We start from the raw sequence: 12,505 nt of genomic DNA, 5'->3' as shown, positions 1-12,505 counted from the left end.
CGGGTTCGTACGTCCACTCCTGGGTACATGTCCGTCTCGTAGTTCCAGTCCCACGTGTTCTTCATAGATGGAACAATCCATATCATCACAGTTAGTGTGGCTCCCCATGATGGAGACTCATCCAAACTATGACCAGCCTCGAAGCAGAGCAGTCGCGTGCACCAGGAAGCGGCGCTCTCTCGGCCGTCGCGCTGCTTCAAAGCCGACGCCAGTGAGAGGTCCCCTCCACTCTGGCCGGGCATTAATGCGGCACTGACGCTCCAGGGCAACTCTGACCATTTTACGTGGGAAGCGCGCGCTGGCAAGGGAGTATTGGTTTTGAACTGTTTCAGGTGTAGTACTGGTAGTTTGTAAAACTACTCAATTATTGCACTCAGTTTCCTAAGAAATTGTGGTAAAAAGTGTTACTCCACAGCCCGCTTCCCTTCTCCTTCCTCTTCCACCGCCCGCGCATGTCCGTGGGAAGCGACCAGTCAACCCTTATATAGGAGTGCTATCACAAAAAGATGCATGCATGACCACAAAAATTTCCAGATTAAAGCATCGCTCCGGCGGGAGTATGGCTTATATCGTTACCTTTGGCCGGGCCATGGCTATCGGGCGACGGCAACCGGAGAAGAGGCGGCAGGAGGGGAATGAATGCAACTAATGTTTGGGTTTGCCGTCCGGCTTAAATAAATGTGCACCATCATGTGTACCTGCGGGTGCACAAATTGTAACATACGTGTCTGCTTAAGTGGGCGTCACATAACTGGTGTGTGTGTGAGTTTCTGAGAGACAGTGTGTGTGTGTGTGCGTCTCTACTCTTCGGACATGTACTCAACCTTTTGCATCGGGATATAAGTATAATGGTATTACACTTTAGCTAGTGATTTACGAGGCCATGTTAACATGGTTCTGTAAAAACATTCTCACTTCCTGCTGGTGATTTGCATTATATAATTACGAGCAAGATGCTCGTGCATTGCACGAAACATCAATATGCGTTTTTTTACAAAACACCTGTTGTGATTGACCCATGCAGGAGTAATCCCATGTGTAAAAACTAACGATATCTCGAGAATTTTATCGGAAAACTGGTATCTTGAGAACTTCATCGAAAAAATGAAAGATGAGAGATAAAGTGAGGAGGAGTGGAGCGTGGTGGTGACTGGTGGTCGGACTGGGCGGAGGCATGGGGATGGACGACGCCAGCAGGCGGCATCGGCCACCATGCTAGATTGTTCCAGAGACTTCCGTTTCTTAATTGCTCAGCAATGAGGTTGTGGGAGATAAGGATGTGGAGAGAGGTGCGGGTATCTTTTGTAAAATTATCATAGTTTTCTTTCTATCTGTCAGATATAGATCGAACGGTCTATATTACAAGATGGCAGGCACACTGAAAACCCACAAGTGTAGGGGATAATTGTAGCCTCTTTTGATAAGTAAGAGTGTCGAACCCAACGAGGAGCTAAAGGTAGAACAAATATTCTCTCAAGCCCTATCTGCCACCGATACGACTCTACGCATGCTTAGTGTTCACTTTACCTAGAACAAGTATGAAACTAGAAGTACTTTGTAGGTGTTGAAGGATAGGTTTGCAAGACAATAAAGAGCACGTGAATAAAAAGTAGGGGCTGCTTAGATAAAGAAGCAATAAAGTAAATATAGCGAGTGTGAAAGGTGGTGGTAGGAGTTGTGAAATTGTCCCTAAGCAATTGACTACTTTACTAGACCGATAACAAGTTTTATGTGGGAGAGGCATAAGCTAACATATTTTCTGTTCTTGGATCATATGCACTTATGATTGGAACTCTAGCAAGCATCCACAACTACTAAAGATCATTAAGGTAAAACCCAACCATAGCATTAAAGCATCAAGTCCCCTTTATCCCATACGCCACAACCCCCTTACTCGGGTTTATGCTTCTGTCACTCAAGCAACCCACTATAAGCGATCATGAACGTATTGCAACACCCTACAACAGTAATCCCTCACGCTTGCGCGACACGGAGGGCACAATAGGATAGCAACGTAACCACAAGCAAATTAAGCCAATCATAGAAATTCACCAATCACCAATAAGACAACGAAAATCTACTCAGACATCATAGGATGGCAACACATCATTGGATAATAATATGAAGCATAAAGCACCGTGTTCAAGTAGAGGGTATAACGGGTTGCGGGAGAGTGGACCGCTGAATATAGATGGGGGAAGGTGATGGAGATGTTGGTGAAGATGGCAGAGGCGTTGGTGTAGATCGCGGTGATGATGATGATGGCCCCCGGTGGCGTTCCGATGCCACCGGAAGCAAGGGGGAGAGAGCCCCCCTTCTTCTTCTTCTTCTTCTTCTTCTTACTTAAACTTCTCCCTAGATGGGAGAAGGGTTTACCCTCTGGTCCTTGGCTCCCATGGCCTGGGAGGGGCGAGAGCCCCTCCGAGATTGGATCTGTCTCTCTGTCTCTCTCTGTTTCTGCGCTCCCAGATTCTGCCCTGGCACCGTTTCTTTTATATCTGGAGATCCGTAACTCCGATTGGATTGAAACCTTCGCCCAGATATTTTTCCAAAAATTAGCTTTCTTGCGGCCAAAGAAGTGCATCAACCGCCTTACGAGGGGCCCACGAGGGTCAGTGGCGCGCCCAGTTAAAGTGGGCGTGCGGGCCACCCTCGTGGCCACCTCGGGCACCGTCTCGTGTTGATTTTACTTCCCAAAAATCATAAATATTCCAAAAATAAGCCCCGTCCATTTTTATCCCGTTTGGTCTCCATTTGATATTGGGTTTCTGTGAAACATAAAACATGCAACAAACAGGAACTGGCACTGGGCACTGGATCAATATGTTAGTCCCAAAAATAGTATAAAAAGTTGCCAAAAGTATATGAAAGTTGAATAATATTGGCATGGAACAATAAAAAATTATAGATACGACGGAGACGTATCAGCATCCCCAAGCTTAATTCCTGTTCGTCCTCGAGTAGGTAAATGATAAAAAATATAATTTTTGACGTGGAATGCTACCTAGCATAATCTTGATCATATGTCTAATCATGGCATGAATATTAAGACACGAGTGATTCAAAGCAATAGTCTATCATTTGACATAAAAACAATAATACTTAGGGCATCCCAACAAACAATCATGTCTTTCAAAATATCAATGCTTCAGAACATTATCCCTACAAAATCATATAGTCTTGTATGCTCCCTTTTCTTAACACAAGGTACCCCTCATGCCTATCCCGGTGTCAGTCAAGCAATTGTTTCATACTTTAGTATTCTCAAACTTTTTCAACCTTCACGCAATAGATGTGCGTGAGCCATGGATATAGCACTATGGGTGGAATAGAATATGATGGTGGAGGTTATGTGGAGAACACAAAAAGGGAGAAAGTCTCACATCGACGCGGCTAATCAACGGGCTATGGAGATGCCCATCAATTGATGTCAATGCGAGGAGTAGGGATTGCCATGCAACGGATGCACTAGAGCTATAAGTGTATGAAAGCTCACTAAAAAGTAAGTGGGTGTGCATCCAACTTGCTTGCTCATGAAGACCTAGGGCATTTGAGGAAGCCCATCGCTAGAATATACAAGCGAAGTTCTATAATGAAAAAATCCCACTAGTATATGAAAGTGATAACATAGGAGACTCTCTATATGAAGAACATGGTGCTACTCTGAAGCACAAGTGTGGTAAAGGATAGTAACATTGCCCCTTTTCTCTCTTTTTTTGGATGGGCTTCTTTTCCCCCCTTTTTAGGCTTCTTTGGCCCCTCTTTTTTTATGGGGCAATGCTCTATAATGATGATCATCACACTTTATTTACTTACAACTCAATATTACAACTCAATATCTAGAACAAAGATATGACTCTATATGAATGCCTCCGGCAGTGTACCGGGATGTGCAATGATCTAGCATAACAATGACATCAAAAAATGGACAAGGCATGAAAACATCATGCTAGCTATCTTACGATCATGCAAGGCAATATGACAATGAATGCTCAAGGCATGTATATGATGATGCTGGAAGTTGCATGGCAATATATCTCGGAATGGCTATGAAAATGCCATGATAGGTAGGTATGGTGGCTGTTTTGAGGAAGATATAAGGAGGCTTATGTGTGATAGAGCGTATCGTATCACGGGGTTTGGATGTACCGGCGAAGTTTGCACCAACTCTCGAGGTGAGAAAGGGCAATGCACGGTACCGAAGAGGCTAGCAATGATGGAAGGGTGAGAGTGTGTATAATCCATGGACTTAACATTAGTCATAAAGAACTCACATACTTATTGCAAAAATTTATTAGCGCTCTAAACAAAGTACTACACGCATGCTCCTAGGGGGGAGGTTGGTAGGAGTTAACCATCACGCGCCCCCGACCTTTACGCAAGGATAAACAATCAAAATACAATGCGCGCAAATTTGGTTACATAGTTAGTAGACCATATGTGCATGCTTCGGGAATCACAAACCTTAACACCAATATCCTTACTAAACACAACCATCTACTAGTACCTCCCACATATTATCATCTCTATATCGCAAAACTATTGCAAGGAATCAAACATATCCTATTCAGTGATCCACAAGTTTTATGTAGGATTTTATGACTAACCATGTGAATGACCGATTCCTGTCATCTCTCTAAATTTAAACCAATAAGGAGGCTAGTGAACTCACTCCTAGAAGGCTCCCCCGATTGGGTGCTCGTTAGCCGTCAGATCTGCTCTTCAAGCGCGTCCAAGCCGTTCGATTTCCACAGCGGTTAAAACTGATTTTCACCTACCGGTCATTTTTGTAATCCAATGACGGATGGGTTCATGTCGCGTGTTGGTTGGCCGGGTTGGCCATTTTTGCGTGCAGGTCGCTTTGCCCAATTCTCTCTGTTCTCCTACAACCAATCTCATCCTCTCGTCCCACTCCAAACCAGTCGCTAAACAACCCTAGCCCTTTCCCCTCGATCCTCACGGCCCCCTCTCCTCCTTGTTCATCACCACCGCTTCCTTCTACCCCCCTCCACCCTGCCTTCCTTCTCTTCATTGTCGAGCCGAGGGCCTCGCCCAGGCGGCCGCCGCCGGGCTCGGCCCCGCCGCCTCCCGCCACAACTGTGCGCACGGTCAACAAGGATCTCTGGGCTGCCGCCACCGGCCGGGGGAGAACGGATGGAAGAGCAGAAGAATCGCCCTCCGACCATGTCGTTGGCGACCGATGATAGATAGCCCAATCGATCTACCTCGTCTCATGTTGAGGTGCGTTCTTGTTTTTTCCATGTGATGTTCATCGTTCCTCCCTGCCTCCTGCTTCTCCATCCATCGATTCGGCCTAGGCGACGGGGATCAAGATCCGAGGCGGCACACATCATCCTCCCATTTCCCCTCTGCCTACCATCGAACCTAGAGATGACAGTGGCAAGGAGCATGAGAGGGGTCATTGGATGAGGTGGTCCATGTTGAGGAAGAGGGTGTCTGTCGTGATTGTTTTCCTCTCTTGCTTGATCCGATTTTGTGGTCAAAACAAGGGATCTGATTTGATGTTGATTTTCCTCTTCGAGTTCTTGTCCATGGCCTTGTTGTGGTTGCACCATGGTCCATGGGGAACAATAAGAACACCTCTGCTACAACTAAAGTCTGGACCTCCACCAAGAATGACATCTCTAGGTGACTCTACACAATTGCATCTTTAATTTGTACATCCATTTGGTTGCATAGTACATATTTTGGTCTTTTGTCCATGTTTTGTTGACTTCATTTGTGGCTAGCTTACTGTAGCGTGATTTACTGACTCATCTATCATGGGTGCTTGCCAAGGTGAAGTGCCCACTAGATTCAAATTTCCTTCAACAAAGATCATGCCATTAAAAATGTGTAACTATGTATGGCACAACAAAGTTTACATTTTGTGTATTAAGCTAGTTAGGCTCCTTTCAGTGTTGTTCTCCCAATTAGACGCTCATTACCCTCTCTAATATGGCAGTTCAACCTTCAATAATTAGGTTATTATGATTTTGTGTATGTTTATTATGCCTTGTGATTTCTTTTCCCATGTGTTCCAATATTTTGTTTGTTTCTTTAGTGCCTATTGTTTTTGGTTTGTTAAAGCTGAATTTATAGCCTACTATTCATGCGTTTCTTTTATTCGGTTTTGTGAGTTCTAAACTATGAAATTATGAAACATATAGTTTATCAGTTTGGGACTTGCTTTAGGATAAAGAACGAAAGGAAGGATTCTTATTTCATGATGACACACATGACTGTCAAACTTCAGAAAATATTGGATTTATGTACTGTAAAATTATCTTTGTTCCTAATCCTGTAGGCTGTAGTTGGCCTTACTTTTGCTGGGATATTTCTTCCAAGTTTGATAAAGTAACCTGCTAAAGCATGATCAACAAATTAGTCTAACCAATTAACATCTATCATTAATTGTGAGAACCAAGCCAATGAAGATGGGCATGAATCGGTCTTGTCAGATTCTATTATTCGGTGCTTGCATATGTCCTATTGCTGATGCTCACAAAACTACATGTATCTTTTGCCAACAGAACTGTCGATGAATTGTAGATTCAAAAAATCAGTTTGGCATAGCTCAAAACTATCTGCCTTGACTCATATCAAGGTTGTTCAGTATCATGAAATAAGAAACATGCCCCTTGTGAAACCATATTTTGAATTTCCAATTTACAAATTGGGTTTGTTTCTCGCGCTTTTTATCTTTTAAAACATCATCAAAACTTTGGGCCATAATTAATAGTAAGGTGCAATCTCAGTCATTTAGTTACATGCTTCAGTTCAGACTTTGCAGAGCCAAAGCTATTTTATCAATATTCTCTGTTACCACGCCCGCATTAGTATGACATGAGAGTTCGTATGTTTTCAGTACACTTTGAGTGGGCTTAACCTTTTCTGTTGACAAATCACTTTCTTGTCTAAAAATACACCAATGATTATTGAAGTTCGAGAGAGACATTCTTTTTTATTGTTTCCAGATGATCAAGATATGGCAAAGCCCTTCATGGGATTCAAGGGGAAGATGCAACATATGTGGTGCCTTATGTAAGCTAAGCCGGGTTATTGGAACTAATTGTTCTTCAGGTATTCCTTTAAAAAAATATGATTTCGACATAACCATGGTGGCTCTTTTGTAGTCTTTGGTTTTCTTGGAGCAACTCCAACGGGCCGACCCAAATGGACAGCGATTTGGTCCGCTTTTTGTCCGTTTGGGTCGGCCAGGTGAACACGAGTGTCAACTTCCGCGTTTGGGCCGGCGCGTGCGCCCAATGCTGGCGTGACCCATTTTGACAGCATAAAAAAACTGAATGCATGCATATTTAACATAAAAACTAAATTAATTAAACATTAATGCCGACCACAAAGGCCGGCGGGAGTCCACGCGTCCACATTAGCATTTGTGCGGCTGGGGTGGCTGGGGAGGCTAGGGTTTGCTTGCCGGCGACGCGGGAGCGAGCGTGGCCTAGATGGGGACGGGAACTGGATGAGGACGGCCCCGCCACACGGTCGGCTTAAAAAATGACGACCGCCGTCACTGACGCGTGGGCCTGGGGTCATAAATTAAGCTGATCGGCAAGGGGGCGGGTAGTTGGGCGACCGCCAGGTGGGGCCGCGGCGGACATCGAGAAGGCGCGCGTGGCGTCCGTTCCCCATCTGCGCCGATGCATTTGGGGCGCAAATTTGGGCGGCAAATGCGTCGGTGCGGACGCGAAGTGGACACGTTTTGGGTTTGGGTCAGCGCGTTGGGCGTCCACTTTTGTCCGCGCTGACCCAAACGGACGGCGGCGGACGAAATGGGTCGCCCCATTGGAGTTGCTCTTGGAATTTTTTCCTTTGGCTAACAGATAGTAGACATGTGTGAGATTCACATACATTAGTTGCCCGATAGCTTCTCATCAGCAGTTTGGCATTGTTTCCGTCTATATGCTTGTGAACTCCAACAACCATTGTATCCTGCAAATTGTTTCTATGCAATGTCAATTTCTTTTATCGCTCATTTTTGGGAGTACTCAGCTGATTCATATGACACCATTAATAAAGTTTTTGTTTCAGACCTACATCTAATCAGTCATTCATTGGCACTTTAGTCATGTGAAGCCCCTATATTATTTGTCAAAATGTATAATTTTGATGCATTACCACATTAGAATTGGTTCAAATCTTGGTTTAGTCCTGAATGTAATGTGCCTCCCTTTGTGGGTCTAGCATTATTCCTTCCTTGATACTACTGGGATTCAATATTATGCAGGTTAGCATCACCTCAGAATATAACATCATCTATGTTGAAGTGGTGTATTTGTGCTACTCTTTACCCACCATGGTCCATGGTGAGTTGCTGCTTTGTTCCCATCAAGGTGAGATGTTTCTTCATTACCTTCCTTGTCTCCTATTGGATTAAAGGTCTAGGAACTGATCCATGCTACATTTCATTCCCTACTCTCTTGTGCTAGAAACTTTTGGTTCTCTGTTGGTTGTTGGGTTTCTCCATATATGCATCTTGTTACAACAAGGTTGAATGCCTTTTGTTGCCTTGCTCATTTAGTGTTTGCGGAAAGATCCATGGGATAATGTGTTGGTGCAGATAGACTGCCCGTATGCAGAACCTATCCTTAGATTTTGTCTGGAATAATGTTTTCGTGCTTACAGTTCTTGTGGTGATTTGTGCTGAAAAATCTACGGGCTGATGTATTGGTGTGGTCAGCCTACCTGTGCAGAATCTTTGTTTACATTTTGTCAAAATGTTGCGTTCTTGCTTAATTTTCTCATGGTGGTTTGGTCCTATAGATAAATCATGTGTGTGTGTGTGTGTATGATGTATTGTGTCTGATGCATGTTTATGTAGTTGTTCGATGTATGTCTATGTATATCTCTATTTAATAAACCTGTATAATTATATATGGTTAGAGCAGCAGAATCAAAACTAATTATTGTCATGCTAGAATGGGTTCAATGGTGTTTGCCTCCTGAGGTATTGACATGTTTTGCAACATTCTATTCAAAACAAGGTGGGGAGGGCTCCGGATGGCAACATGAGAGTATATCGATATTGCTTTAAGCTTGCTTCTTTCTTTGTTTGGTTCACGAGTTCCAGATGCATGCAGTGTGCATTGGACAATGTTGCGGAGGGTTCAATTTCTTATTTTTCAGATTTTGCAGTAACAGGGATGTGTATAATAGAATTAACTGAATTGGTGCTTACGGGTTTTGGTGCATGACTTCTACTTGCTCAATTAGTTAGCTGAACTATTTGTTTAGAGATTTCAGTGCGGAGTGATCCTCCAGGAAATGGCAAGAGAGTTAAAGTACCATATTAGACTATTTTTGTGGCCTGTGGCTTTAGAGGCCGGGAATTGGAGCACTTGTAGGAAGCCATTCGGGTTATAGATATCATATTGAGACAACACTCTGCCAAGCGGTATGTTTGTTTCTATGTACTTCTGGGTGCTAATTCACCATCTTGATTTTGGCTGGGAGGTGTGACATGGTGTGGCATATAGAGGTAATTTGGTGTCCTCTCTCTTTGCCTCTTGCTTCCTCCAACACTCTGGTTTTGATTGTGCTGATGCTGCAGACATTTTAACTTTGTAAGTATGTTGTTATAATCATACTTATGTCTAGCCAAATTCTATAGGCTGGACCTTATAATTTTATAATCATTAGACCCAATCTTTGTATCTACTTTGCCTCTTGTAGCTTGGTTAGCAAAAAAATTGTGCTAAGGTGTTAGTGATGGTTGTTCTACATCTGAAGGCAACTTTATTGCCCATAATCTGCATCCTCTTTTCTTTGGAAAGAAATACTCATTTTGCTCTACTAAACTGAAAATTCCACTTGAAATTATTTATTTTTATGATATATGGTCGTGCAGCTGTAATGTGATCAGAAATCAGTTAGTAATGTTACACATAATTCACTCTCTTAAGCATGTTTCTGTTGTAATGGTTAGTTGTCACAGTGCATGTATTTGAGCCCATCATCAGGTTTCTATTGTTGTTTAAATTAATTTTTTAGGAAACTATTTGATCTTCTATAGGCCATTTGTTCTCTATTGTTTTTCTTTAGAAGTTTCTCCATGATGGTACTTTCCACCCGGAAGCCAGAAAAAGAATCAAGGCCGGTGACCCTGCTTTTGTTCTAATGGGCATCCCTTCATCGAATGAAGCTTCAACCTGAGCAAGGGCATGCTTGCAGATGATGTATCTGTTTAATGTTTGTTAGAAGAGGCGACCGCTTGGTTGATTTTGTTTGCACGTTCTGTAAAATAGACTTAGCAACAAAGCTTCGACAATTTGTTCGCTGTCATCTCCTTTTCAAACAATATACCATGTTCTGGTTCTTTAATCTGTAATGTATATTCTATGACTGTCCAAACTATTATTTGTACACCAACTCAAAAGTTGTGAATCAATGAGCACATATTCTAAGACAATCTTGAAATGCTTTGTTGGGTCTATGTTTGTGTGTACTGAAGTTTAGGGATCACATACTACCTAATGACGTGCCCAGGGTATGTATGTCAGGCATAATGATGCTCTTACTGGCCCCAAGTGATTGCTAAAACCTAATTTTATCAAGAAAGAAGAACCTTTTCAAAACACACCAGATTTTAAATGGGAATTTACGCCATTTAATGGAATGGGTCAACGGTTCGAGCCCTGTGCGCTTGCTCAAACCTAAAGTTATTAACAAATACAAATATTTTGAAAGCTGATGGCTTTAAATGGGACTCTGCGCCACATGATATAATTCTACTCTATTTGTTTCCATCTTGCCTTTTATGTGAGCTTAACTATGTACAATCAATTAAATTTAACATAAAAGGCCAAGTTCTTACATTTGCACTTTCTCAAACACAGAGTTACTGAAAAATGCAAATATTTTCAACGAGCACATGGTTTTAAATGGGACTCTGTGTCATTTGGCGCAACATGTCATCTATGTGGAAAGAGATGTTGATCAAGATATGTGGTGCCTAACAGAAGATAGGAAAGAGTAAAAATGTCCCAAAGAAGACAGGAAATATAAAGTCTGGATAAATACGACTCAAATCCATGCATTAAAGCAGCTGGACGTATTAGGAAAGTGGGAGAAATCTCACCAATTTTAGAGACACATGAGCGCCTAGGAGCGTCTCTGACTGAACGAAGTTGCTGAGGAAGAAGAGATAATAGGTCGTTGGATACCCCGTTGCTTCATATTCTTCTCTAAGCGACGCTTTGTTGACCAAACTAACTACCATATGACTACTTTAAAATAGACATGTGTCTACGTGACATAAAAATAGCCTCTTTTTTCAAACATACACACAAAAAATTGATACAAGCACCTTAAAAAAGCCTCCTTAATTTGCATGTACCTTTTTAGTATACATGGGGATCTAAATTCTTAACATGCGTTCTTTCTCAATAAAAGATTACTAAAAAATGGAGGTAGTTTCACCGCAACATGGTTTTCAATGGGACTTTCTGCTATCAAATTTAAATGTATGTGTACATCTCATTGTAGACAACAAACTACCATTCTTTTTTATTAAAGGTTGTTAAATTTGTTACCGTATGTGCTTGCCCACAACAAAATCATCCAAACCATGGATTTTCTTTTCAATGTGAACATGGATTCTATAGGTTTTCTACTACCAATGTCTGCAAAAGGAAACTATTTTCATCGACAACATGGCTTCAGCGGGTCTCTGCGCCATTTGGCGCAACGGGTCAACTAGTAGATATAAGTGAAGCAAGAGAGTTTAATTCTTTCTACAAAAGATATGCCCATGCTCTAACAAATATAAGTGAAGCAAAAGAGCATTCTACAATGGCGGTTTTCTATTTGAAGAGAAACAAGCAATCCAAACTTCAAATGATATAAGTGAAGCACATGAAACATCTATAAAGCCATACTCAAAAGATTTAAGTGAAGTGCAATAATCATTCTATAAATCAACCATGGACTATCTCATGCCAGCACGGTGCATAAAATAAAAGTAAAAACTAAATGCAAAATACGCTCCAAGACTTGCACATATCGCATGAATGAAACGAATCCGAAAACATACCGATACTTGTTGAAGAAAGAGGGGATGCCTTCCGGGGCATCCCCAAGCTTAGACGCTCGAGTCTCCTTGAATATTTACTTGGGGTGCCTCGGGCATCCCCAAGCTTGAGCTCTTGCCTCTCTTCCTTTTCCTCACATCGAGACCTCCTCGATCAAACACTTCATCCACACAAAACTTCAACAGAAAACTCGGTAAGATCCGTTAGTATAATAAAGCAAATCACTACTCTAAGTACTGTAGTAAACCAATTCATATTTTAATTTTGCATTGTTTCTATTGTAATATAGCTTTTCCATGGCTTAATCCACTGATAGAAATCGATAGTTTCATCAAAATAAGTAAACTATGCATCAAAAACAGAATCTGTCAAAAACAGAGCAGTCTGTAGCAATATGAACATTCACCATACTTCTGGTACCCCAAAAATTCTACCAAAATTAGGAACAACAAACA

The 12,505-nt window shown here is 42.1% G+C and overlaps 1 long non-coding RNA gene across 3 annotated transcripts; it reads left to right on the top strand.

Moving 5' to 3' along the window:
• Positions 1 to 4,889: 4,889 nt before the first annotated feature.
• LOC119275868 lies at positions 4,890 to 10,341 on the top strand. Of its 3 annotated transcripts, none has more exons than XR_005135907.1 (3): positions 4,890 to 5,649; positions 6,978 to 7,083; positions 8,249 to 10,341. It is a non-coding gene; the product is annotated as an uncharacterized LOC119275868 (long non-coding RNA). The 3 variants fall into 3 exon arrangements; XR_005135908.1 differs by having other exon boundaries at positions 4,894 to 5,241; XR_005135906.1 differs by having other exon boundaries at positions 4,891 to 7,083.
• The last annotated feature ends 2,164 nt before the right edge of the window (positions 10,342 to 12,505 follow it).

Source organism: Triticum dicoccoides, chromosome 3B (genome assembly GCF_002162155.2).
Source record: "Triticum dicoccoides isolate Atlit2015 ecotype Zavitan chromosome 3B, WEW_v2.0, whole genome shotgun sequence".
Taxonomy (NCBI): domain Eukaryota; kingdom Viridiplantae; phylum Streptophyta; class Magnoliopsida; order Poales; family Poaceae; genus Triticum; species Triticum dicoccoides.
The sequence above is the reverse complement of the archived record's forward strand: the minus strand, read 5'-3'. Positions and strand labels throughout refer to the sequence as shown.